Here is a 6,281-nt window from a genome sequence, read left to right as displayed (position 1 = left end):
AAACGACCTCTAATGGTTCTACTCAATACACTCTAAGTGTACTAGTGTAATTATATAGTTAAGATAAATTAATACCTAATTACACTACGACCTTCCAATGGTTTGTTCATTTCCATCTTGGTCGTGAGCTACTGTTTATAATTTATAAGGTACTAATAACATGATCCTCTGTGTGTGACACCACACACCATGTTATCTACAATATAAATTAATTGAACAACTACATTTATCATAAATGTAGACATTTGACCAATGTGATTCTTATTTCTAGATAAATGTTTATACCAAAAGCTAGGCTTTTAGTATACATTCTAACAATCTCCCACTTATACTAAAAGACTAAGCTGCTATATCTGCTGCCATAGATCTGATTCCTAACCCTTCAACATGCCCATCAAAAGCTCTTGCCTTAAGGACCTTAGTGAAAGGATCTATAGGTCATCACCTGATGCAATCTAGGTGGCAACAACTTCTCCTCGTTTATACGATTTCTCGTATTGGGTGGTACTTGCGCTCTATTGTGTTTACTTGCCTTATAGACTTATAGTTTCTTTGAGTTTGTTACTGCACCAACATTATTACAATAAATTGTAATAATCTTTGGACAAACTAGAAATCATATCTAAGTCTATATTGAGGTTATTGAGTCATTCAACTTTTATGGCTACCTCAGAGGCTTGCTATATACTAAGCTTCTATGGTGGAGTCCAGAAAAACACCTATGCTTATCACTCTTCCAAAGTTATGACTTTACCTCCTAAAGTAAACACAAAACCCTGAGGTTGACTTATTATTGTCCCTATCCGATTGGAAGTCAAAATTCATGCAACCCACAGGGACCAAATTAACTGCCTTGTAAGCTAGCATATAATCTCTAGTGCCTCTAAGGTACTTCAATATATGCTTTACTGTAGTTCACTGTCTTTGTCCAGGGTTACTTTGATATCTGCTAACTATGCCCTTGGCAAAACAGATTTTTGATCTCGTGCATAGCATACTTTAGGCTTCCGACAGCCGAAGCATAAAGAACTGCCTTTATTTCCTTTATCTCCTTTGATGTCTACAGAGACATATCTTTAGATAAAATTACTCCATGCTTAAAAAGGTAAGAAACCTTTCTTTGAGTTTTGCATGCTTAAAACGAGCAAGGATTTTTTCCGATGTATGAAGCTTGGGATAAGTAAAATATTCTTTTCTTGCGATTACTTTGATCTCAAGAATATATACATCCTCCCAAGTCCTTTATATCGAATTGTTTGGACAACCATACCCTTACTTCTGACAACATTTTGATATTGTTTCCAACTACCAAAAATGTTATCTACGTATAGTGCAAGAAATATCACCACGTTTCCATCACACCTTTTGTATACACAAGACTTATCCGGTTACTAAATAAATCCATAGGTCTGGATTACTTTGATAAACCGGATGTTTCAAGACCTTGAAGCTTTGCCTCAGTCCATAGACTGATTGAGCTTGCAGACAAGATGCTCTTAGCCCTTTGTAATGAACCCTTCTGGTTGCTTTATATGGATGCTTTCTTTAAGACTTCCATTAAGGAATGATGTCTTGACATCCACTTGCCAAATAGATAAAAGAATCCGGATAGACTTAAGCATGGCTTCCAGTGAAAAAGTTTTCTTTTTCATCAAGCCTTGCTTTGAAAGTTTCTACCTTCCTGTCTATCCCTCTTTTCCTATTATAGACATTTTTACATCCAAAGGCTTTTACACCATTTGGTGGTTCTACAAGCTTCCAGATTTTATTAGAATACATATATTCTAATTCTTTTTATTCATTACTCTTTGCCAAGATGCTGTATCTTTATCTTGGAGTGCTTCGTCATATGTCCGGAGATCAGGTTCATGTCCTCCAGGGATCGAGTCAAAAAACTCTCTCAAAACATGAATCTTTTTAGGTTGCCTAACAACCCTCCCACTACGACGAGGCACTTTCTGCAATTGTGTATCATTTGTGATACATGTTGCAGTTTCCTTGTGGTATCTCATCTTGTACAGTTGGTACTAGATTAGACATGTCTTTTATTATTTCCTTAAGAACAAATTTTCTTATGAGCACGAGGTTTATTATATAGTCCTTTTCTAAAAATCGATCATTGATGCTAACAATGACCTTCTGATTTTAAAGACTATAAACCTACTTTCATTTCTCTAGGATAACCCACAAACAAGTGAATTCCTATCCAACTTATCATTGTCTCTCTTCAGCATATGTGCTGGACTACCCGAATCCGAATATACTTCAAAGTATGCTTACACCTATTCAGCAATTCTATATGAGTAGAGAGTTCTGACTTTGGAAGGTATTATGTACACTTCTGTTTCTAGTGTATATCCTTAAAACGAATTAGGTAATTCATCATCAATCTACTTATTTCTATAAGAGTTTTATACCTTTCTTTTTCTATACCATTCTGTTGGGGTGTACCAAGTGCAGTTAGTTGGGATTGAATCCCTACTTCTGATAAGTGACTCCTAGATTCTCCCAAAGAGGTACTTGCCACTACGATCTCACCGTAGTGTCTTGATACTTTTACTTTGACTTTTCTCCGCATCAGCCTTGTACTTTTTGAACTAATCAAAAACACTTAGTCTTGCGGCACATCAAGTAAATGTATTTGTATCTTGAATAGTTGTCTATAAAATAGACGAAATATTCGATACTACCTCTTGTCTGGATAGTCATAGGATCACACAAATCAGAATGAACCAATTCCAACATATCTTTGGCTCCATACCCCTTAGACTTAAAAGCTTCTTGGTTATTTTTCCTTACAAGTAAGACTCGCAGGTTGGAAAGATTTCCACTACTAATGAACCCAAAAGTTCATCAGCTACCAATGAATCCTACTCAAGTTAATATAACCTAGCCTTAGATGTCAAAGATATAATTGGTTCATTTTCGAAGGTTTCTTTCTCTTAAAGTTAGAAGATGTGTTACTAATTTCCATTTATTGCATCGTGGGAGTTATTGGATTATAAATTATCAACCAACATACCAGAATAGATAACTTCCCTATTTTTCTTGATAACAACTTTGTTATCAAAATAGACACAATATCTATTCTATAATAGTTTAGAAACTGAAATCAGGTTCTTTCTAAACTTAGTATGTAAAGATAATTTCTAATAATCCAAATTTTATTCCTATTAGAGAATAAACCTCTCCCACTGCAACAGCTGCTACTTTTGCAGTAGTGCCCATATGGACAGTGTTTTTATTTTCATTTAGTTGTCGGGTTTCCTGGAACCCTACAATGAATTGCGGACATGATTAATGGCATTTGTATCTACACTCCAGGTTCTGGTAGATAACACCACTAAACATGTTTCAACTAATGAATTAAATACACCTATATTGTTCTTAGTTCTAAGAAGACAGTCAACCTTAATGTCCAAGTCTTATTTCTAATCATTACAATTGGGACTACTAAGTCTTTTCTATAGTATAACAACTAGGGGATTGACAAACATTTTAAATCCTAAGAATCACAAAAATATTTGGTCAAGCTCAATTCTTTAAAATCCCCATGAATTTTGTATGCCACGATAGTGTGGACGTATACAAAATCAAAGAGGAGATTTTATCCATTAATTTTATTATCTCGTCAACTTTACTTTATGACGAATAAAATTAATAGTTGATCTGTCTTTGATCAAATATTTGGTCAAAACTTTTTGAATTTAAAATAACATTGATTCCTCAAACAATATTATTTAAATTCACCAACACCTCAAACACCGTGAATTTTGCATGCCACGATAGTGTGGACGTATACAAAATTTAAACATTTGTAAGAGGAGGATTTTACCCATTAATTATCTTGTCAATAAATCTTTATGACAAAATAAAATTATCTCAAACACCGTTGAATTTTGTATGCCACGATAGTATGGACGTATACAAAATCAAACATTTGTAAGAGGAGTTTTTAATTTTATTATCTTGTCAACCTATTTATTTGACAAATTAATAGTTGGTTTTCTTCGGTTACACAAATAATAGCAGTGACTCCGATGGGGAGGATACTATTAGACGTGCCTAAGTGTATACCATTACTTGACACTAAGTCCATTAATAAGATTATGCCCCTTCCGATGGGGAAAATCACACGCTCTTAATTAACTTCCTATAGTCATCCAAAATGGAAGTTTAATCTAGTGATCCGCAAACAAGCTCATCCGATATGGAGGAAGGCACTCAGAGCCAACACGCAAGCTTGTTGCATCACTTATAAACCAGTAATGGAGACCGTGGAATTTATTTAAAAATAAATCCCTCTCCCACTTAGTTATTTAAAGTGAGAAATTTTGACTATGCTAGTCTACTTAACATGCATACTAACAAGCACACATAGTCTCAGCATAAAAAGCAATAAACAGAAAAACTAATTTTCAACTATTATGGCTTTTATCTATTGCTGTCCTCCGTGTGTCGTCAACCTTAGCTGCTGCCATCTTTGGCCACCGCCACCGGGTCTAGTTGTCGCATCCATCTTGCTCCTTGTTCCGCTGCGCCTCTGGTCCTCAAAAGGTTCCATGCCTTGCAAGATTCGATCCGCGACATAAATAGAATTTTACATTTTCGATCCTATATTCCTCGAAGGAATGTACATGTAAACTAGATCGAACATAAAATAAAATTTATATCCATCGATCCTATATTCCATAAAAGGAATGTACATGTAACTAGATCAAAAATAAAATCCTAATAAAACTAAATACAGCTCCTACTGTATTTTATAATACAATCATGCACACACAATAAATGCCCTTGACATGTCCAAGGGTCCAATCACACACATAATAACTTAAGCCATAATAGTTGGATCCTGCATCCACAAAGTTAGCACATCCTACTATTATCCTGCCTAAATTATGTATGACATGTGCATAATTAAACTAATACCAAATACACAGAGGCAAAACCCTAGCTCTGATACCAATTGTTGGTTGCTACTCGGAAAACCTAGAGGTTCCACTGTACAAAGGTCTGAACCTTTTCCTAGCTACCATGTGTTCTTTTAAATTAAATTTTGGATCGCCTGCGGAACTTAACACGTTTGATCCAAAACTTAATCTATTTGTTCTTTTATGTTTTGACTTGGATCTCCTGCGGAACTTAACACGTTTGATCCAATCACCTAAGTTATTAATTCCATTAAATATTAATTTCCAAAATTGGTTCCCAGTACTGACGTGGCGAGGCACATGCCCTTCTTGGATATGGGAGCAACCACCACCGACTAGACAAAACCTTTAAAAGAAAACTAATATTTAATTTCCTAAAATAACTTTAGGTCAACCGAAAAGAACAATCAAATCACAAGGAAAAGAAAAACAAAAGAACACTATATCGAAAACAAATTTGAAACACTAGAATCGTATGCCTCTTGTATTTAGTATTATTTCCAAAAATAACTAGTATGATGCGGAAAGAAAAATTACTAGTTATACCTTTTAGAAAGACCTCTTGATCTTCTACCGTATTCCTCTTCTAACCTCGGACGTTGTGTGGGCAACGATCTTCCGAGATGAGAACCACCTAGGCACCTTCTTTCTTCTTCCTTCAAGCTTCGGCCAAGCACAAGAACTTCCAAAGGATGAAAAAAAATTTCACCAACCAAGCTCCAAAGGATGCATGCTTTCTCTCCTTCTTCTCCTTCCTTGATCCGGCCACATCCTCCAAGCTCCAAGAGATGATAGATTTCGGCCACAACAAGAGGAGAGAAGAGAAAGGGAAGGGTCGGCCACCACACCAAGGAAAAGAGGGAGAAAAATAGAATAGAGTCCTTCCCTTGAAGCCTCCTCTACCCCCTCTTTTATAATCCTTGGTCTTGGCAAATAAGGAAAATTTAATAAAAACTTCCTTAATTCTTTTGCCATTGAAAAGGAAAATTTATTTAATTAAAATAATTTTCCTATTCTCAATTTACAATGGTCGGTCATATACAAATCTCCAAGCAAATAAAATTTTAAACACAAATTAAAACTTCCTTATTTGCTTCCGGAAATTTATAAAATTTTTTCAATAATTTTTATCCCTTCATGATTGGTTAATAAAAAAAGAAATTATATAAATTAAAATCTTTCTTTTAAACATGTGGATAATTTCCAAAAAGGAAAGTTATCTCTAAAAATTAAAATCTCTTTTCAATCTACAAATAAGGAAAGATATCAAATCTTTTCTTAATCTTTTATAGAAACTAATAAAAGAGAATTTTTTAATTTTTAAACTTTCTTTTAAATCATGAACAT

Source organism: Zingiber officinale, chromosome 8A (genome assembly GCF_018446385.1).
Source record: "Zingiber officinale cultivar Zhangliang chromosome 8A, Zo_v1.1, whole genome shotgun sequence".
Classification (NCBI taxonomy): domain Eukaryota; kingdom Viridiplantae; phylum Streptophyta; class Magnoliopsida; order Zingiberales; family Zingiberaceae; genus Zingiber; species Zingiber officinale.
Note: the sequence above shows the minus strand (reverse complement) of the source record.